Genomic DNA, 23,850 nt, shown 5'->3' on the forward strand with positions numbered 1-23,850 from the left:
GGGTGGGGCATTGTTGTAAGAGTTAGAGATGGTGTATCTAGTCTAGATACTGTATCTAACACACAGTGGGTACTTTATTATTATTTAGTTTGTTCACGGAATTGGCCAGTTTGTCATCCAGCTGTAGCTCCTCAGTTTTAGTCCAGATTCAGTTGTGACCTTGGTTGTTTTAGTTATGCCCTGTGTAGTTTCAAACTGGTTTGGATCAGGTCATGTGAAAAATAATACCAGACATGTTCAACTTTGTTCTAATTCAGAATTAGTGAAAGACATGATGTCATACCATGAGGGCAATATTGTCCATCAGAATAGTCACACAGACAGACATACACGCGCGCGCGCACACACACACACACACACACACACACACACACCCCTACTTCTTTGAGCAATTTATCCATCCCTAAGAACCATCTACTAAATGTACAGGAGTTATTTACTCTGAGAACTATCATAAGCAGTTAAGCCTAAAAATGGTCACAGAAAACTACTCTGTGTCAGGCGGTTCACAAGATGTCTGGGTAGCGGCATGAACCAAATAGTCCTAGTACTGGATTTCAGGTATCAAAGAGAAAACTGAAATTAAAGAAATACAAGCCCTCTTTCACAGGATTTTTTTTTCTCTTCTTTCTTCTCATGAAAATTTAATAATCAATTTCCTCCAAGGCCCATTCTCAATTATAGGACACTAACTATTTCCTGCTAACATAATAAGGCTCCAAGACACCATACATATGTTTGTACGAGTACGTAGTACTCCACTGTCAAAAAAATGGTTTGATAACTGGAGTGAAGATTTTTGAACAAAGGAGAAAAAGTGAAGGGGAATAGATATTGATATCACCAGGTTGACCCAGGGAAAATGTATGTAGTAAATAATCTGTCACAAGATGTGTTCTCATCCTTCTTATTGATCAGTTTAGTGATAGAGAGTGAATGAACCAAGCCATAGCCATTATGTCTCTTACACATCTTACACACTTGACCATAGGCTGAGTCTATTAGCAGGAATGCACTGGCCAATCTGTACAAGGAAATTCTGGATTTTAAACATGCAGGTTTGAAAAGAGATCAGATGGGTAGTTATTAGAGATGAGGAATGGGGGAGGAAATTGGAGGAAGGTGGTCAAAATGTACAAACTTCTAGTTATGATAAGTTAAGTTCTAGGGATGTAATATATAACATGATGATTATCGCTAACATTGCTGTGTGATATATATGAAAGTTAAGAAAGTAGATCTTAGGAATTCTCATACCATGGAGAAATTATTTTTTTACTTTCTCTTTGTTTTATCTATATGGGAAGATGGGTGTTAGCTGAACCTATTGTCCTCTTTCACAATATATATTAATCCCACCACCATGCTTTTACTTTAAACTTATACAGTGATCTGTATCAATTATTTCTAATATTTCTAATAATAATGGGGGAAAATGCAGATTCAAATTGGTATTGCCAACAAAAAATGAACAAACCTTTTAGAATTTCTAAAAAAATAGGAGTTTTATTTGAACCCAAGTTAGGACCTCTGCTGGGGATACACAGTCTTCAAGAGAGTGCTCTCCTCCAATAAGGGAACATTTGGAATAGGGTTATATACATTTTTAACATTAAAAAGTTACAAATTATTAGACAAAGAACATTTCAGAAAGTTGTAAACCTTAAGTTTCTAGTATATGCAGGGCTATGTAACTTAAATCTTATGGGAACCAGGGAAGTTTATTCCTTTTTCTTATTTTTTATATTCAGAATGCTAATTTGGTTATTTTCTTTAACGAAGCAGATGTGCAATGTGTGCTTGGGGCAGAAATAGAGCTTTGAGGTTTTGCCGCGTCATTTTTGACCTTGGTAAATGTTAAAGTATAGCTTTCCTGGGACCTCAAGAGCAGGGCCCACAAACATTAAAAGTGGAAAATTTCTTTTATCAGTATTATTACTTTAGAAAACTCTGGCTGTATCTACAAAAGAGAGGTAATCATGTACCCTCTGATCTGGTCATTTTGTTCCTAGATATGAATTCAATAGAAATGCATACAATGTTGCTTTTTTTCCTCCCCTTGTTTTTTTTAGATTACCATGTTTGGTACTAGTTAAATTACTTTCTCTAGTCCCAAATGGGAATGAATTTTATATCTACTTGGGGTTATTTGTTGATATTTTCTAATGACTGCATTAAAGTATGTGTTTTAAACTTTAATTTGAGAAATAAATCAACTATGCAAAAAATTACAGCATATGCCTATTGCTCTGAATCATTCCCCCGCCCAAATTTGGTTATATTGGATTCATGCATTCAGTATTTCTTCTATTGTGGATAATATCATTTATTTATTTATTTATTTATTTATTTATTTATTTATTTATCTATTTATGTGGGTGGCTTTATTTTCTACCTAACACTTTAGTAATTTGATAGAAAAAGATGAGTATCAGATAGAAATAGATTTATGCTGCATTCACTATAATGAATTCAACAGAAATGCACATAAGAATTTTCATGGCACCACTACATTTAATAACCCTACACCACTACATTTAACAATCCATTTGCTAGTCAGTAAATAGTAAAGTGGCAAATCATTTGTGACATATTCATGCTGAGTAACAGAAGCCAGATCCAAAAGTATCCTCTGAATGATTCTCCTTATTCTTTAGCAGGCTGGACTAATAAGCCTGGGAACGGTGGTCACTGGAAGTTTCTGGGCTGCTGGTGGTGTTCTATTTCTTGATCTGAGTGCAGGTTTTATATATTTGACCACTTTATAAAAATCAATTTATAATTATTATTATAAATTAATTATGATTTGTACCCTTTTCAGTATATATATATCATATATCTATAGAAAGTTCCCCCCACCCAAAAAAGAAAGTAATATCCAATTAAACTTTAGGACTCTGTCATAACACATGGAAGTGGGGAGAAGTGGCCAGAAAAATCTATCAGAAAATCAAGTTCAGTACAGTCATTGTACCAAGAAAGATCCAAGATTTTCAACTTTTCTTTTTGGAGATAATTGAATCCAGTGGCTAATGCTTGGGAGCCCCAGTAATTGAATCAACATTTGCTTGAACAAAGTTCTGTTATTGTCCTCTTTTAATTGTTTGCACGCCCTATGTCAGTGAAATGGACAATATAATGTTGTAGCTAAAAGCCTCCCAGATTATTAGTAAACTATAGCTCACCAGGGATTGTCTATTTTAAATAGAAAGCAGAATCTGAATGAATGGCTTTGTTTTTCCCCAAAGAAGATCATTGTTCTCATGTAGGCATTGATTTATGCATCAGTCAGTCATAGGGCACCTACTATACTCCAGACCCAGTATTTCAATGTTAGGGACAGGAAAAAAGTGACACGCAATCCCTATCCGCCTTGGACTAATGATCTAGTCGGGGGTTGGGGGGCCAACTCATTTAACAAATATCTAAAATGGTGGGTTATACCACAAGAATGAGTTATACAAAGGGCCTTGAAACAACAGAAAAAATGAGTAACTGATCCTTTCTAGTTATCAAAGGAGACTTTATTGAGAGGTAACAATTGCCCTTGGTTATAAAGAATAAGGTGCAATGGCCATGGTCGCCAAACTGTGGAAAGAACCAAGATGCCCTTCAACGGACGAATGGATAAGGAAGATGTGGTCCATATACATTATGGAGTATTATGCCTCCATCAGAAAGAATGAATACCCAACTTTTGTAGCAAGATGGACGGGACTGGAAGAGAATATGCTAAGTGAAATAAGTCAAGCAGAGTCAATTATCATATGGTTTCACTTATTTGTGGAGCATAACAAATAGCATGGAGGACAAGGGGAAATGGAGAGGAGAAGGGAGTTGGGGGAAACTGGAAGGGGAGGTGAATCATGAGAGACTATGGACTCTGAAAAACAATCAGGGTTTTGAAGGGGTGGGGGGTGGGAGGTTGGGGGAACCAGGTGGTGGGTATTAGAGAGGGCACAGATTGCATGGAGCACTGGGTATGGTGCAAAAACAATGAATATTGTTACACTGAAAAGAAATAAAAAATTAAAAAAAAGAAAAAAAATAAGGTGGAGCTTTCAGAGAGGAAAGGGGAGTCTGGCCCAAGGGAACAGACTTTGCAAAGTCGTTGCTGAGAGAGTGCACACTTGTGATATGCCTGGGGAGGGGGGAAGGAGGAAAGGGACTTAAAGACAGCAGAGGAGTTTGGGGTTGGATTATAAAAGCATATAGGATTCTTTTGATGCTCTACCCAGCTCCCCTTTTCTTGGCCAAGTGTGTTCTTCCTCTAGCTGCTATGAGTGTTGGCGCATTTCATCTCCCTTCCCCAGAGAATTTCCCTTAGACTACAAAACCCATCTCACCCAGAAATGCCAAGAGGTTGTAGAACCTCACCTACTGGGGAAACCTATAGCCCGAAGTTTACTGATCTGGGAGTATGAGGACGTGCTCTTTGCTCCCCGATGAAGCAGCAGTGTAGTGTTTTTCATGCTCTAGAATTTTGCTTAGCTTCTTCCCCCGTCCTATTCTGCTTCCCTTATTTCCCTTCATTTGAGGGCACCCCTCACTAAGTTGCAGGCACAAGATGCCCAGTCTCAGACTCAGCTTTTAGGTACCCTGCGCTCAGCCTCTATTTTGATGCTATAAATAATAGGGAACCATTGAAAATTTTAAGTCTGTGCAGTGACTCAATCTGAATTTCATTTTGTAAAGTTAATACTGTCATAACTTGGAATGTGAATTGGAGGACAATTCCTCTGTTTTATTTTTAATCTAAAAAATACTACTTTTAAACACTGTTCGGATATAACTTCTCGATAGCCGATTTCAGGAGGGGTGTATATGTATGTGTGTGATGCTAATGCCGTGAGGAGAATGTGATTATGTGATTGCATCTGGGAAAAGTGGAAAGGGAATTTTCTCTCCGTGTTTATTATTTTATTGTAATTGCATTCCAGAATTTCCTGCTTTATTTAGTTGTTTGCTGATAGTGGTTTTATTATGTTTTTTGTAGCAGTAATTACTTCTCATTTCCATGTACGTTTTTTGAAAATAATTCTTATTCTATAGTTCATTATTTCACCATATTATTAGAATTAGAGCTTTAGTAATTGATCATGGGAGAGAAGGGTGACCAATTCTTATTGGTGGCCTGTGAGGGATCACTTGAATATGTTATAAGGTTTCTTTCTTTTTTCTCTTTTTTTCTTCTCTCTTCTTTCCTCCTTTTCTCTTTCCCTCCCTCTCTCTCTTCCTCCCTTCCTTCACTGGATAACTCAACATATTAAATGTATAACAGTTAGAATAATTGCCTTTTAAATTGTGTTTTATAAAAATTCACTCTTGCTAATTAGTTGACCTTTATGAATAAAATATGCACATTTTTATTCAACAAGAGCTGGGGTGATGTAGGTGTTTGCTGTAGAGTGCTTCTTGATTCACTGGAAATATAATTACTTTTCCAAAACTGTAAGTCTAGTCTTGATTCTTGCCATGTGAGGAGGAGAAATTTATGTATCTATATAATTTTGTCTTAGTCATGGAGGAAGGGAATAAACCTTTTTTAAAGATATTAAATACATAAGAAAGCCATTGAATACTTCACACGAAGAATTACTTATTAAAATAAAGATGTATGATCTTTTTTTTATCTTTACCTGAGAAAATCCTATTTAACCTCAAGGCTAAGAAAGAATATTACTTCCTCTGCGAGAGAGGGGCTGAAGGAGATAACATTTATTCCTCTTTTTCTAATCCAGAAGCCAACTCTTCCCTTGAAATTACATAATATTTAGCTCCAGCCCTCTTTAACTGCCATTGAATGCCCTTTGGGATTATAACTACATAAATTTCAATTACCTATTACTGCATAACAGGCTTCTAATGCTCAATGGCTTAAAATCATAAAAATGATCTTTCCTAAGACGATTGGTCAGCTGGGTTGTTCTGGTCTCATCTGGGCTTGTAGATATGTTCGTGCTGAGCACTAGATGGGAAGCAGTTCTACTCTTCACTGGGATCTTCCGAGTCTGGGGCTCAGCAGGTTTTAGGTAGCCCAGGACAGGCTTGGCTTGGACAATCAGGCTGTCTTCCCTGTCGTCTCTTTTGACTCTTTCAACCAGCTTAGCCCAGGCCTGCTCACGTGGCAGCTGGACAAAATGTACAAAATCACCTTGAGGCCTAGGCTTGGAACTGGCACATCATCACTTCTGCTAGATCTTATTACTTAAGTAAATCACAAGGTAGACCAGGTTTAAAGAGTAAGAAACTGGCCCTACTTCTTGAAGGAAGACATTGCAAAACCACATTCCAAAGAATATGGTTCAGAAGAATGAAGAATTGAGGACCCTTTTCTGTGGAAGCATCACATAGACATATGTTTGTATACATATTTTCTCTCTGTCGGTCTAAAATCCTGAAAATAAGCCAGTATTTTATCATCTTGTATTCTAGTATTAATGATGTTGCTTAGAATATACTTAATTTTGGTTTTAAGTTTACAACATCCCTCCTCCTTTTCTACTGAGAATAGTTGTTTGCTCATCCTTTGGTGCTTTCCTCCACTCCCATCCAACCTAGTCCTAGGGAGTTTATGGGGTTTTGAGTTGGGTGCCCTAGCTGAAACAATTGGTCAGGGGATCAGAATAAAACTAAGGCCAGGACAGTAAGAGCCTTTCTCTCAGAAATTTGATCTGGCAGATTCATTTAAGAAGAGAATTTGGGGGATACCTGGGTGGCTCCTTTGGTTAAGCATCTGCCTTACACTCAGGTCATGATCCCAGAGTCCTGGGATAGAGCCCCACATCGGGCTCTCTGCTCAGTGGAGAATCCGCTTCTCTCCCTCCCTCTGTGCTCTCTCTGTCTCTGTCTCAAATACTTAAATAAAATCTTTCTTTTAAAAAAAAAAAAAAGAAAGAAAGGAAGAAAGAAAAAAAAGAATTTGGTTGAAGCTAAGGTTTCTTGCCTTCTTGAAGCCTGATTCTTTAAATCTGTCCTCCATTTTGAAGCATCCCAGTAAATAGCCCTTATCTCTCATCCTAAAGGCAAAACACCTAGCTGCCATAGGGACCTTATATTGCTCCCAACTCTCAAAAATTTGTTGAGTAACTGAATGAAGGCAAGGATCCTATAATCACTAACTCTCTATATCCTGTAAGAGTGTTTAGTATGTGCTCTCCTAGGTCACGGACAACTCTCTTTTGGTCTGCCCCACAGCCCTTTCTCTAGGAACTGTTCCTTCCCTCATCCATGTGGTTGAGGAGGAGCTAACAAGTTACTGCAAGGGCACCTTACCTGGTGGCCAAAGTATATTTGATTGGGGTGGCCAGTGAGTCTCTAAAATGTGTGAACGGGGAATAAGACAGTCAGGCAATCTAAAAATGTAAGTTGTCATGCTGTGAAACATATTCCCAGTCACACACAGAGAACTTTCCTATGAATGTATGAATTTAGGCAAGTCACTTGGCCTCTCTACAACTTTAGCTTCCACAGCTGTAACATGGAGACCACAATTATCTACCCCCTCACCCCCCTAGGGCTGATTAAAATATTAAATGTGACAGTGAGTATGAAGAACCTTGTTTAATTCCTCATAGGGTCCAGTTTAGTTTCCTCTTATTGTTCTGTGTGGATCTCCTTTCATAAAATACCTCATTTGGGGTATTTTTCATTTTTATCACAGATCCCATACAAAACTCCTCCTATGTGCCAAGTATTTTCTTCTCTCTCTCTCTTTTTTTAAGATTTTATTTATTTATGAGAGAGAGAGAGAGAATGAGAGAGCATGAGAGGGGAGGTCAGAGAGAGAAGCAGACTCCCCATGGAGCTGGGATCCCCATGTGGGACTCGATCCCAGGACTTTAGGATCATGACCTGAGCCAAAGGCAGTTGCTTAACCAACCGAGTCCCCCAGGCACCCATGTCAAGTATTTCTTAATACTCTTCTTCAGTAAGAATAATACTGAGTTCTGTTGTAGCACCATACTAAGTAATTTGAATAAATTGACTGATTGAGTTCTTCTAGCAATATCCTGGGTAGATACTCTTACCAATCTACACATGAGAAAACCACCTGAAGACTGAGTTAAGATGCATTCATGTCAGTGTCTTACATCTCCTTCATCTACCGTACTTGCTCAGAGCTTTCTCAATCTTGTGTGCTTGGCTGACAGCAAAAATGATGACATCTCTATGGCCCACAGAGGAAAATGACTGAGGCTGCTCCCAGCTGGGATGACTGGACTTTGGTGCCCCGTTTGGTCTACACCCTACCTAGCACCCTCTTGTGGCAAAAGTATAAATATTTCAATTGTCCATTTGCAGATGTGCAAAGGTATAGTGTAGGGTGAATTTAGAGTGACTTTTTGATAATAAAGTTTGCAGGAGGAAAATAGTTTTCTGATGAAGATTCCCAGGTAACCAGAACATACAGCCTCTCACCGTTGCCACAGAAAATGGGTGGAGGCAAGGTGCAAAGCCAATCTCCAGCATCATGACAGCCTTGCAAAGCAAGGCTGATTCTACTTGTTAAATTATTTCTTCCTGCTGTATGTTCCATTGTGTCCTTTCCTAATGTAGTGATCAAATACCTAGGTTTCTGGGTCTCCAGATTAGCAATAAACATAAAATTGTTTTAGAATCTATCTCATTTCCTTATCTGCTTTCTCTCTCTTGTTTTCTCTCTCTCTCTCTCTTTTTTTTTTTCTGCCCCAAGTCAAGAATCTTATAAGAAAACAAAATGTTTTTGATAGGCAGCAGATGTTTGATTCTGGAATTAAAGTGTTCTGCCCAGCATTGGTGAGGAAAACATTTTGCCTGGCTTTGTTTTTGCAGTGCCTGTGAAGCTAGAAACATGCTCTAGCTTTGTTACTGAAGAGAAGGACTATTTAAAAATATGTGAATAATTAGCTCTATAAGGAAACTTGAATGGAAAGGAACAGCAGTAGATTTGTATATAATGAGAAGGACATCCAGCAAATCATTGACTGAATAAGAGAAGAAGGAGACTATCTGTCAGTAAATATTTAGAATTGACATGAATCATTAATAATGAGAGAAGACTGGAAACTTTCACAGAAAACCTGCTGTGTGACAGTCACTATGTTCTCCTAATTTTATAATAAACTTCAGTGGTGTTTTTTATGACCCCTATGCAAGAGATGTTGCTGGTTCCCGGCCTCAAGGTCGGTCAGACTTTGGTATAATTCTGGCACCAGAAAGCTTAACTTTCTTAGCTCTTTCCACTGCCCTAACTTTCTTTCCCCACTTTCTTTCTCCTGAGAGCACCCTGAATAAAGTGCTTGCAAAGAATCACCCCCTTCTCGGGTTCTGCTCCTTGGGCCACTGACTCAAGACACTCCAATTTATTGATGGGATATGGACCCTCATCTGGGTCAGAAATTGGGTGAGAATTAAAAGTGGAATTAACTGACCTACCTATCCCCTTGCCTCCAAACAGCTAATTCTTAGGACAACAGCCAGAGAATTCTTTCAATGTGTAAATTAGTTAGAAACTCTGCTGGCTCTCATTTCCTCTGGAGCAAAAGGCAAGGCTTAAATTGGTCTACAATACCTATCTGATTTGCCCCGTCCCACTTCCAGTATGTCTGATTCCTCTCCTACTAATCTTGCCCCACACTCAATCACTACTGGCACACTGGCCTCCCTGCCTTTCCTCAGATGTGCACACGGACATGCTTCTACATGAGAGCCTTTGCATTAGCTCTTCCTTCTGCCTGGGACACTATTTCTCAATATATTTTCATGGTTCCCTCTCTCACCTTATTTGAATTTTTGCTCAATCTTTTTATTTAAAATTGCACCTTAACCCTAACTAACCATCTATTCCCTTTAGCCTACTTTACTTTAAAAAAAATATTATATTTATTGATTCATCTATGAGAGAGATAACAGGAGAGAGCATGAGCATGGGGAAGGGGAGAGGAGAGGGAGAAGCAGGTTTCCTGCTACTGAGCAGGGAGCCTGATACGGGGCTTAATCTCAAGACTCTGGGATCATGACCTGAGCCAAAGGCAGATACTTAACTGACTGAGCCAAGCAGGCAACCCCCCCTACACACACAGTTTACTTTTCCAATAGCATTTATGTTCTTACAATATACAATGGTATTGATTATTAATCAGTTTATTCATTTATGGGTTTCTTTTATTTCCTCCCCTCTCCTCTTATAACCAGAAGAGGAGAGGGATCTTTGTCTGGTTTTAATCACTGATACATTCCATATAACTAGTAGCACTCAATAAATCTATGTTGAATGAATGAATGAAGGAAACTTAGCTGTTTCAGTTTGAGTATCTGTCTTTTGATCAGAATGGGAGCTGGACGAGATGACATGTTGAAGTTAAAGGATTGGTGGAATAACTTAAGCAGAAGCTGTCCAAGTATTTGATTTCATGATGTAATTCGTAGAAGTAAGGACGATACACATGCAAACACACATGTACACAGCCATGATTTTCATTCCTGTTACCAAGTTGCTCTCTGTCCCTTTGATGTGGGATTTTCTCTTTAAGGTAAGTGGTTCCTCACTGAGGCATTGAAGGATGGTATCACTTATCCATCAAGGACTTTGGTAAATTCTCTTTTGTTTAATTAGCAATTGACCAAGAATGCAGTAAAAAAAAAAAATCAGTTATTTATGAAATTTCAAATGAAACAATTCAGATAGTCTGTTTGAAAATTAGTTAACCATCAGCTCTTTCTCTGCCCTCCCCTCAAGATAGCATTTTTCACTCTGTCAAAGGACATATTATATTTCTTCTATCAAATGGGGCTTCTTCATGGTTCACAGGGTACTACAAAATCCATACCCGCAGTGTCGGGGACTGCCTCCGGCCGGGAAAGTCCCCGCCATTACAAGAAGGTGCTTGGCTCACTGCTAGCAAAGTACGCTGCAAGTATACAATGAACTTTCTGGTGAAGCCCGCCTAAAAGAGGACATAGTTATTGGCTGTATCAAATTTAATCAGCATAGTAACAGGACTCTCATTGGCTCTCCCCATTGCTTGACCCCTTATTGGTCACCCTGCTGTATATAAGCTAAGGAAGTTGATTAAATAAACGGAAATGAAGCATTAACACCATACCAGGCTCGTTGTCGTCCTTGCGGGCCGAGGGCGACAAATGGTGCTGAGACCCGGGAAATATTAAGAAAAATAGAAAAACCTTGCAAGGGAGAAGTCCGCAGGTAAGCGGGGAAGGGACCACGATCAAAGTGGTGGGAATCTTGTACAAGTCCGCAATAAGAAGCGGGGCGGCCTCAGAGCCGGGATTAAGCAGCGAGTATACACGGAACAGCCATTAGGTTGGGATTCTAATTATGGGATCTGGACTGTCAAAGTCGAGGTTAGAGGGTTCCCTAAAGGACCTTCTAAAGGCCAATGGCACGCCATTAAAAACGAAAACTGCTAGGACATTCTTGAATACAGTTGAGACAGTGGCGCCTTGGTTTCTGGACGAGGGCTTGCTAAATATCCCCCAATGGGACCAGTTAGGTGAGGATTTTAAGAAGAGGGATAAAAATAAACCATTGCCGCCGGGAATGTTAGTTATATGGACTCTAGTCAGAGGGTGCCTGGGAGGATATAAGCCGAAATGTGATTCAGTTATTCAGGAGGGCGCTGAGGCACTCGAGGAAGTGAAAGAAGAACGCTCATCTCTTGCTTTGGAAAGAAGTAGTTCTAGCGAAGGGGAAGAAGAAATGTCGGGGGAGGAGCTAGAGTGGAAGTTCAAATTAAAACCAGACCCTCCCTGTTCAGCAGTGACCCCTAGTGCTCCGCTTCCTTACAATCCCCTGGCGGGGGAGATAACATGTAAATGTCATCCCTCTGCCAATGAGGATTGGAAGACCACATGGAGGGGGGCCAATAGCAGCTTGATGTTCCCAGTTCTAGAGGACCAAAATCATCAACGGTATCACCAGCCCTTGGAATTTAAATTAGTTAAACAATTAAAGGAAGCGGTCATGCAGTATGGCCCTCAGGCAGCATTTACTATTTCTCTAGTGGAGTCCATAGCAGGCATGAATTTAATCCCCGAAGACTGGGGGAATTTAGCAAGGGCAGCCCTCTCTGGAGGGCAATATTTGGTCTGGAAGACAGCATGGCAAGAGCATTCCCAGGATGTTGCACGGCATAATGCCGCTGCAGGCAATCCACAATGGAATCTGGATATGCTTATGGGCATGGGGCCATACACTGGTAAACATGACCAACTGCAATACAACCCTGCCGTATACATGCAGATTGTGGCTGCCGCTACCAAAGCATGGAAAACCCTCCAGGGCAGTGGGGACTTGCAGGGTCAACTATCTAAGGTGATACAAGGACCAAATGAAGCATATGCTGATTTTGTTGCAAGATTGATGCAAACAGCTGGGAGAGTATTAGGGGATGTTGACACAGCCATGCCTCTAATTAAACAACTGGCCTATGAGCAAGCCAATAAATGGTGTAAAGAGGCCCTTAGGCCATGGAAGGCTAAAGATTTAAGCACATACATTAAGGTATGCAGGGATATTAATGACAGTGTTATTCAAGGACAAGTACTTGCTTCAGCCATTACTCAAGGCCTTCAGGGCATTCAGCTATCCCAACATAAGGGCGCTAAAGGAAATTCTGGGGAATGCTACAAATGTGGAGCTCAGGGGCACTTTAAGCGAGAATGTCCTGACAGCAAGGGTCCCCCAACAGTAAAGCAACCTGGCATATGTCCTAGGTGTGGCAAGGGTACACACTGGGCGAATGAATGTCGCTCAGTAAAAGATATTCAAAGTAATCCACTACCCCCAAGTAATTCAAAAAACGGGAAATGGGGCCCATCACCCCAGGGCCCTCAAATGTATGGGGTGCTTCAACAGGTAGCCTGCACGCATTACCCGCCGACGAGCCAAGGCGGGCTACAAAAGGAAGCGCCGGATTGGACATCCGTGCCACCACCAGACTTGTACTAACCCCCGAGATGGGAACCCAGGTGGTGGAATCAGATTTTAAGGACCCACTGCCTGTGAACACTGTAGGCCTATTATTAGGGTGTAGCTCCACAGCCCTTGCTGGATTAATAGTACACCCCAGAGTAATTGATGCTGATTATACAGGAATAGTCAAAATATTAGTGTCTTCCCCTCGTGGCATTACAGTTATCAGTCCAGGTAATAAAATAGCACAAATTATAGTGTTACCAAGCTGTCATAAACTATTCCCCAACACAGAAAAATCCCGTGGACAAAGGGGTTTTGGCTCCACTGGCCCGCCCCTCGCATGTCTAACACTTGGAATGGAGGCTAGACCTCTTTATTCTCTTGCCATCCCCCTCCTTAGGAGTTAACCCACGAGGCCTGTTACCCAACCATATATGGCAAATGAATGTTACTCACATCCCTGAATTTGGTAAAGTAAAATATGTGCATGTTTCTGTGGACACATGTTCTGGTGTCATATTTGCCTCTATCCATGCTGGGGAAAAATCCAAAGATGTTATTTCCCACTGCCTTCAAGCCTTTGCCGCTTGGGGTAAACCTCGACAAATAAAAACAGACAATGGACCTGCATACACCTCACAAGTATTTCACGGTTTCCTTACTCAACTAAACATTACCCTAAATCATGGTATTCCCTACAATCCTCAAGGACAGGCCATCGTGGAACGTGCCCACTTAACCATCAAACAAACTCTTTTAAAACAAAAAGGGGGAATAGGGGACACGTTCCGGTCCCCTAAAGACAAACTAAATACAATTCTATTTATTTTAAATTTTTTGACGCTCGATAAAAACGGTCAAGCAGCAGCTGAAAGACATTCAGCCCCTATGGATTCTTCCCCCAAGTCCTTAGTTCTTTGGAAGGATATCCTTACGGGACAATGGAAAGGCCCGGATCCTGTATTAATCTGGAGCAGAGGCTCTGTTTGTGTTTTCCCACAGGACAAAGAAGTGCTGATTTGGATTCCAGAGAGATTGGTCCGGAAGGCCTTTGAGAACGAGGATGAGGACAGAGGAAGCCGTGATCCTCCTACTGTCGTGGGGGACTCTGATATTCCTAATTCCCCTGACGGCAACTCGTGAATTATGGGCTATTCTGAAGGCTTGGCCCTATCCTTTACCTTTAACTAATTCTTCCTTTATCTTCCCCCCATTCTTCACTAGCTGATGTACTGAGTGTTGGTTCTATTGTTCCTTTTTCTGCACTTTGTGTTACCCCTGTAAAATTCTCTCAATTTAATAAGGCCAGCAATTCCTCCCAACAGCTCTCTTAGTATTTGCAGGGTACTTGGTCTGACGATTTTCAAAATTTCACACGAATCCTTCTGGCTGAGATAACTTGAGTAAATAGTATGCGTGTGCAACCAGCTTCCCTTCCAGAGCTATTTCCAACATTCAGCAATATGTTCCAGTTCACCAAAAATGGGCTGGCACAATTGGTCATCTTGTCCTCCTCCTTATTGGCATTCTGCTTCTATTCAGACGTTCACCAGTGGAGAACACAGCAGCGAGAGCAGAGCCGAGCTATAGCACAAGCCCCTATGTCAATAGAGGCTGGGACATCTCCCCAGATATGGCTAAGCATGCTAGATTGGTAGTCAAAGACGGGTAAGATCAGTAGAGAAACATACCAACCTAAGACAGGACAGAGATCATCGATCTCTTGTGTCTGATGACGGGTAAGGATGTTTTCTGCTACTGACGACCTAAGACAGGCATGATCTCTGCCATAAAACAAAAAAGGGGGAGACGTCGGGGACTGCCTCCGGCCGGGAAAGTCCCCGCCATTACAAGAAGGTGCTTGGCTCACTGCTAGCAAAGTACGCTGCAAGTATACAATGAACTTTCTGGTGAAGCCCGCCTAAAGGAGGACATAGTTATCGGCTGTATCAAATTTAATCAGCATAGTAACAGGACTCTCATTGGCTCTCCCCATTGCTTGGCCCCTTATTGGTCACCCTGCTGTATATAAGCTAAGGAAGTTGATTAAATAAACGGAAATGAAGCATTAACACCATACCAGGCTCATTGTCGTCCTTGCGGGCCGAGGGCGACACCGCAGGACTAAAATGCTTAGTCTACTTACACTTAGCTTGTTCCTTTGTATAGTCCCCAGCTGCTAAAGAAGAAATTATATCATAATAAGCCTCTTCGACCTCATAAGAATACATGTGAGCATATATATCCATAAGAGAGGACTGAAGAGAAATGCCAAATACCACAGGTTTCCCTCTGAGGGAATTGATATCTGTTTCCCATTCATACATCTTCTGAGGATTTCCACAGGCCCTCACAGGCCCTGGAACATTTTGTGTTTGGTTGGAAAAAGTCTCAATTCCTTTCACAAGTCCTTCCTCAGTTTTAAAAATAAGGAAGCTTCGTCCACACTTTATTCTTTCATCTGAAAGAAGGAAGTAACACAAATATTCTTAAAATATTTTAAAGAATGTTTTATTCTTCTGGGTACTCATTTTGTTTCAGTTTTCTTCAACAACTCATACTTCTATGAAGTTTGGTCTTTCATACATTTCTGAAAGGCCATGTTTTTACAAGTGACACAGTCGTTCCTTGGATGGTCCAGGCTCTGGTTTTTGTTGGAGTGTTAGACGGTCTTGATATCCTCAACACTTTGTGATAAATTCTGAGTCACCTATTGGTGATCAACAGTGAAGCCTACCACATGAAGATGAAGTCTCTGGCTAGGGCCAGGACAGTATTGAATCTGGAGTTTAATATGTTCTTGGCTCCTCAGGCAATCAGCATCTGCCCTAAAATACCTTTGTGGAAAGTAAGTGATCACTGACAGAGGTCATGCCCCATAAATATTAGAAGTTCTGGGCCGCAGGCATGTTGCAGAGTAGAGTCTGGAACTCCTCAATTATTGGTAACATCTTTCAAACTAATCAAAGTTTAAGACAAATAAGGTAGTTTCCTTGTTGACAACACTTCTTTTTGTGGATGCAACATTTGGCAAATTCAAAGAGCTTTCAGTCTGTACCGCTGAGGAACACAGGATAATTTTGAAACTATTGTTGAATTTGTCCTTAAGCAAGGGGAGGATCTCTCTGCATCCCCCCACCCCTCCCCACAACATTGTAATAACCAAAGGCTTTAATGAGATTTAATGTTAGGGTTAATGAGAGCAGGGTTGGGGGGAGATAGTTCACTATAATCGTTACTAATGAAACTTTTAAGATGTACGTACCCATGTTCTGAAGAGGCAGTGATTGTATGGGCAAATCAAAAGCGGTTGGGATTTTCATGTTGTGCTGAAAGAAAAGCCAACTGTGAAGATCCTTTATGTTGAGCTAGATTTAGAAACAATCAACTTGAAAAGAGAAGTTTATTTCTTGTAGATGACCTGGAATTCTTCCCATCTGAAAAACAGGTGTAGGCAGAGATGGCTACATCTTACGTGAGAGGCGTAAACAGAAAATATTTCTTGAGGGCATTTTCTTCCCTCTCAGATGCTTGTTTTTATTTGAGATGTTACATTGTCATTTAAATGCTAACTTCAGTTCCATTCTTTGCTGCAAGGAAGCACTTTTTCATTAATTGGAAAGAAAAGGAAAGAACCCACAGCTGCCCAAGTTGTTAAACTAAACACTTTCTGTTTTCAACACCATCTGCCAAAAATAATGTCTGACATTATGAAAGAAAAAAGGACAAATACATTTGGAGATTTGAGAAAAATCAATTCATTTTAATATTACATTATTTTTTTTTTATGAGGGGAAAAAAGCCAAAGAAATGCTGGCATTATGCGTGTGAATCGCAAACATGTGTATTAAAATATAAAGTGTTTTGTTACCTTAGTTCCTGAGTTCTGCCTTAGCCAAAGGTAGTTTCTCTTAGACGATGTGTAAAGATCCTTCAGTTTCTAGAAAAACTCCTCAGTGTATGTGTCAGTACCTTTACTAGGACTCTGATGGCTCTCTAAAAGTTACAACTACCTCCCTAAATCACTAATTTTTACTTTAGAAAGAAAATAGTTTATCTGTTACAAAAAGACCCGGTTTCAAATTCTTAATCAATAAGCTTTCTACTTTTTGCTTTGTAACTTAACTAAAGAACAAAGGAAAAACAATTTTGAAATTCTATTAAAACAAATTTTTAGTATACATTAAATCTACAGCTACTTAATATTGATTTAATTAACTAATAAATACTGATTGCACAGAGTTCTACCTAAAAATAAAAATAAAAACTATAAAAGTCTTCCATTTGTATTTAATTGGTCAGCAGTTTGTTTAATGATAGAATATTTCACCTCCTCAGAAGTAAAATTGCCAATTCTGTCTTCTTCCCCAGCTGTTTCAGCAGCAAGCAATTATTCCTTACAATTCAACTTCATTTTCCTCCTCTTTGGTTCTCAGAACATAGAAGTGATTTGGTCACAATCTCTGTAGGATAACACTAATAAAATGGTTCCTAGGACAGAAATTGATTAATTTTTTATTTACCTTCTTTCATGGCCTTTTAAAAACTTCTTCCGTTTTCCTAGAATGATGTATTCCAATGTTGTCATATTTCCAAATTGTTCTCATCCTCCAGTTTTAGCTCAAAAGCCATTTTCTTTCAGCAGCTTCTCTTGGCCACCTGTTCCTTCCTCCATGCCAGAGTGACTTCTCTCTCATTCATTATTACAACATGAACTTTAAAAATGCTTGTTGCATAGCTGTAACTTTCTCCTACAATTTTTGGCTCTGTGTCACGATGTGGATATTTGTAATATATCCCACACTTTGGGAGAGGCAGAGCACCTGTTTCACACATTTCTGTATTCTCCTTTCTATTCAGCAAAGTTCTTCATGTAAAGGACGCCCTCCATATATGGATGAAGGACAAACATATTTGCAGCACTCATGATGCATTTTATTTCATGTATACCAGTACACTGGGCATAAGAGCAGTGTAGATGTCAATGTTTTCAATGAAAACTGTAACATTTCATGTAGTCTTAATACTCTGTATTTCTCAGGTTAAAATAAAAGGACACGAAAGTTACAGTGACAAAGGGAAAGTAAGTTCAGGATACACAAAGAAAAAAGGAAACTCCTCAATGCTGTAAATATCAATCATGTTTTGTTTGTTTGAAATTTCCTACTCCATAGTAACAGGAAAGGGACTAGAACCCAGAGTCCTTTAGAGATAGAATCACTTCCTGGTAAATATAAGAACGTACCCACAACTTCTTTAGAATAGTTTTTAATGAGTAATGAATGTCCTTGAAAAAGTACACTGCAGTTTGTTTTAAGCAAAACTGAAATATAAAGAAAAACAAATGTGTTGTATTCCCTCTGTACTTCTGCCTTTTTTTTTTTTTTTTTTTTTTTTTTTTTTTTTTTGGTCCTTATATTAGGAGAAAGGGAGATGTGGAATGTCGGGAATTGTTTATAAAATTAGCACACATCATTCCCATGAACATGGAAAATATCTGACCCACGGCTGCCCCAGTTTGTTCAACATCGTGGATATGCTGCGGATGGTTGCTTGTCCGTAGCCTCTGACAAAACTCCGGGTAAGCAAAGTTGGATGCTTTTCAGAACTGTCATCCTTAGTAGATTTACAGACACAAAGAGCTGTCACTAAATTTAGTCAGTGACCCTGAACTTGGAATCATCTGGAACTGGTACTCTCAGCCAGGGCTGTGTTAAAGTCTAAGGAGCAATTAGGGGCAAATAACAAGATTGGATTCTGACATGCGGGGTGAAAGGTGGGCAGAAAAGAATTGAAATGCTGATTGGGTAATGTTAGGGAATTTATATCCAACTAAAGAATGATTTCTTCTTTGCTGAACAATCATAGAGCTACTGGGCAGGGTCAGCTGCCAGCAACGTCATTATAATCAGCGCTTCTCAAACTTGGGTGTGCATAAAAATTACCCGCGGATCAAGCGTACAACTGTGATTCAACTCTATGCATGGTGCTACGCTCACACGTGCGCTACCATCTGTCACCACACAGTACCACTATCTGTATTCCCTTCACCGTACCCTTTATTCCTGTGACTTAGTCATTCCATCACTGGAAGCTCTTGTAACACTGTGTGTCAACTATATTCAAAATAAAATGAAAATGTAAAGAAATAGTGGAAGGGAGTAAGATATATACATTTAAAGGAGAAAAAAAAGGACCTATCTTGTGTTGTATCTTGTGTTGATGTACTTTCTCACTCAGCATTTGTTTGGGAGGATCTTTCTATACATTTTTATTTCTCAAATAGAACTTCACAAGGTTAAGAAAAATTAACCTAAGGATCTCATTAAAACGCAGATTCTGGCCCAGGGCCTGAGATTCCACATCTCTGACTGGCTCCTGGGTTATAATGATGCTACTGGTCCTCAAAAAACACTGATCAGCTACAGAATTACCCCATTTAAAGTGTACTACAATGCAGTGGTTTTCAGTATATTCACATGGTTGCGTAACCGTCGCCACTACCTAATTCCAGAACATTTCATCACCCCAAAAGGAAACTGTAATTTTGGCTATCACCCTTTCTCATTCCCACTTCCTCCCAGCCCCTGGCAACCTACTTTATAGGTTTTCTTTCTAAAGCAAAAGTCTATTTACTTTCTTTATGGAAAGTAAATTCTGTATATTTCATACAAATGGAATCATACAATACATAATATTTTGTTTCTGGCTTCTTTCTGTTAGCATACTGTTTTCAGGGTTCAACCTGTATTGTAGCATAAATCAGTACTTCATTCTTTTTTATGGCTAGATAATATTCTATTGTAAGGCTCTACCAAATTTCTTATATCATTCATTTGGGCTGGTATGACATGAATATTAGACTACTAGCTGGTATGACCAAAGCACCTGCTCATGAATAATAATGAAATATATATAATGAATATATCATTATTTCATATATCTATTCATCTGTTGAGGAACATTTGGATTGTTTCTACTTTTTTGCAATTATGTATTATGCTGCCATTCACATTCTCACACAAGTTCTTTCATGAATGTATGTTTTCAGTTCTCTTGAGTATATACCTTGGAATGCAATTGTTGGATCATATGGTAACTCTTTGTTTCAATTTTTAAGGCATTGTCAAACTGTTTTCCAAAGTGGCTAAACCATTTTACCTTCCATTGAGAAATTCATGAAGGTACCAATTTTTCTTTGTCTTTGCTAACACTTGAATCAATATTAATACATTATAATTAACTAAAGTCTGTACTTCATTCACATTTCTTTGGTTTCCAGCCAATGTCTTTTTTTGTGTTCTCAAATCTTATTCTGGATACAATATTACATTGGTCATATCTCCTCAGGCTTCTTTTTATTTTAACAGTTTCTCAGACTTCCTTGATTTTGAAGAGTGCTGATCAGCGATATTGTAAGATGACCTTTTATTGGGATTTGTGTAATAGTTTTCTGATGATAAGGATGAAGTTATGGGTTTCATGAGGTAGATCACAGAGATAGATCATCACGTCGTATCAAGGGTGCATACAATGAGCATAATTATTACTGTTGATGTTGACCTTGATCATTTGGTTAAAGTAGAGCTTTTCAGGTTTCTCTACAGTAAGATTACTCCTCTTTTTAACCATTATATTGGTAAGGACTCATGGATATTTATTTTATACTTTGGGTTATAATTTAGCACTATTTCATTTTGTTTTGATCAAATTATTTCAAGTTTAACTATCATGGACTCTTTCAGGGTGGCACAATCCCTCAATGTGAGGTTTGTTTTTTGTTTTGAGCACATCTTTACTCTCTAGAACTACAATATGTCTAGGCTCATCTTGTATATTCCCTTCCTTAGTTGTAAAAGCAGACAATTCTCCAGGGAGCCCTGGCTACTTTTATTGGATACTGATGTTTGAAAACAAGATCTGGGCATTATGTTGTTTATTTGGGATCTTTCCTGTTTATTAATGTAGGCTTTTATTGCTATGACCTTCCTTCTTAGAACAGCCTTTGTTGCGTTCTGTAATTTCTGTGAGTTTTATTTCCATTTTCATTTGTTTCTAGACATTTTCTTCTTTCTCTTTTGATTTCTTCTGTGACCCATTGGTTGTTCAGTAGCATGTTTAAGCCCCCTCCAATTATTGTATCCCTGTCTTTCTCCCCTAAGATCTATTAATACAATATATTATATATTTAGGTGCTCCTGTGTTGGGTGCATAAACATTTATAAAATTATGTCCTCTTGCTTGACCTCTTTAGTACTATGGATTTTATTCCAAGTGTGATGGGAAGCTGATAGCAGATTATATTTTCTAAAGCTGGCAACATACATATCACCTATCTTATGTGCTCTTCCAACATGTGACCGTGCCCCTCTCCCAACAGGAGGGGGAATCAAATTTCCCATCCCTTGATTCTGGGCTGCTTTTGACTGCTTCAATGAATAGAGTACAGAGAAAATGATGCTGTATGACTTCAGTGGCTGAGTAATAAAAGGCCATCCACATTCTGTCTGGCTTGTGGGAGGGCTTATACAATCATCCCCAAGTCTATAGCAGGTGCTTTGGTCATACCAGCTAGTAGTCTAATATTCATGTCATACCAGCCCAAATGAATGTTCCTAGAATTCCAGCCACCAGACATTGAATCACTCCAGCCTTTGGGATTTTCCAGTTGAAGCTCAAGACAACATGAAACAAACAGTCCATTCTCTTGGTACCGCATCTGATTTTCTGACTCACAGAATCTTAGAGTGGTTGTTTCAGACTACTAGGTTTGAGAGTAATTTGCTATTTAACAATAGTAACTGGAACAGAGCCATTGGAGGCTTTTGACTCAGAAAGTGATATGATGGTACTTATTTTAAGATGACCACACTGATTGTTCTATGGAGATCAGGCTATCACAAAGCAAAATGGACACGGGGAGATAAGTCAGGAGCCTGTTGTAGTTGCTCAGAAAAGAAATAATGGTATCTTGGATAGGGTATGATTGGTGCAAGGGAGAAGCTATGGTGGGTTTCTGTATGCAGCCTAAAGATGAGGCCCACAGACCTTGCAGAAGGATCAGGCAAGAAACACAAGAGGAACAAGTAATGGATAACTCTAGGGGTTCTTTTCTGAGAGCTGGGTAATAATAGAGGTATTTCAGTAAAGTTAGTAGTTTTGAGAGATACTTATATGTGCCTGTAGTTTAGGGTACAAGCGGAACTGGAAAAATAAAGTTGAGACCTCAAAACATAAATTATATTTAAAACCATGTCTTTTGTGGTGCCTGGGTTAAGCCTCTGCCTTTGGCTCAGGTCATGATCTTAGGGTCCTGGGATCAAGCCCAAAATCAGGCTCTCTGCTTAGCAGGGAGCCTGCTTCCTCCTCTCTCTCTCTCTCCCTGCCTCTCTGTGTGCTTGTGATCTCTGTCTGTCAAATAAATAAATAAAATATTTTAAAAAACTCATCTTTTGAATAGCATAGTTTAAGGACTAATTATAGTTAGGAAAAAAAGATGTTTTTAGACTAAGCCCTCATGAGCTCTCAACATGAAGATGAGGAGCAGCCATTGAAGGACATAACAAAGTAGGAGGAAAACCAGGAGACTGCAGTGTCTCAGAAGCCACGTGAAGAAATGATTTCCAGAGCCCTGAGTCATGGAGTGATTCAATTGCTGCTCATAGATCCAGTAAGTTAGGAATGAGAATTGACCATCATACTTGACAGCCTAGAAGTCATGGATGATGTTGACAAGAGTGATTTAGTGGATTGGTAGGAGCAGTGCTTGAATAAGAGCAAGGAAGTAGAGATGAAAAGAGTAGGTAACTTTTAGAGGGCAAAAAGAAAATGGTAGTTTCGTTGAAGAGAGAGCGAGGCTTAAAGAAGCTTTCACTGACATTGAAAGATGGTACAGCATGTTGGAGAATGTTTGTACACTGCTAAAAATGATTTAATAGAAAGGAAGGAAAATGGTGATTCACGACAGAGACAAATGCCTGAAAGAGCAAGATCCTTAGGTGGGCAAGTAGTAATTAGTTTAGGTATCCATATGGAGCCTAGACAGGGAAAACAACTTCTAGTAGAGGAGCCAGAGCCCCTAGGCTGTGAGCAGAAACATTGTAAATTGGATATTGTAGAAGATGGAAGTTCTCTTTAATTGTTTGTTTGTTTTTTGTTTTTCTCATGAAATAAGAAATCACCTGGGTGCTGGGCATGAGAGAACTGAGGAGGTGTGAATAGTTAACTCAAGAAAAGAAAAACAACCTTATTAGGGAATTATAGAATTTGGGGGCATCACTTAAGTAGGACTCAAGGTCAGTGGTGGTGAATGTAAGTGAGATCAATATAAAGTGAGCAGGCTGTGGGATTTTTATCTGTTCATTTTCAAGTTTTTTGAGAGTGGGTTCAGTGAATTCAGGCATTTTTTTTTTTTTAAAGTGATTTCAGTAGAGGAAGAGAGAGATTAGAGTTGAGATGGGGTGGATTGTATTATTGTTCCTGATTTTCACTTTACCCAGTAAATAGGATTATACATCTGCACTCTTTGCAGTCCCTGCCACTAACCGTTGTCTCATTGACCTTGGGTCTGACCGTGTGACTTGCTTTAGCCAATAGAATGGGAGTAGATGTCAGGTGAGCAGAGACTTGAAAGGTGGGGAGCACAATTTGGTTGGTTCTGCTGAGTTGTTGCCAACACCCTGAGGAAATCTCACTCTATGCAAATGCCGTCCCAGAATGAGGACATGTGGAGTGGACTGAATCAAGATTGTGACTCAATACAGAGCTGCCTCAGCTGCCCTACAGATGCATGATCCAGAAATCTGCATCTACAGACTACTCTTATCAACCATAGGGACTTTGCATCATTTGTAGGATTATTTCAGCAGAATCCTGATTAATACATGAGAATGTGATTATGCATATGATAATATAAAGGTGTCATCATAATG

Source organism: Mustela nigripes, chromosome 7 (genome assembly GCF_022355385.1).
Source record: "Mustela nigripes isolate SB6536 chromosome 7, MUSNIG.SB6536, whole genome shotgun sequence".
Classification (NCBI taxonomy): domain Eukaryota; kingdom Metazoa; phylum Chordata; class Mammalia; order Carnivora; family Mustelidae; genus Mustela; species Mustela nigripes.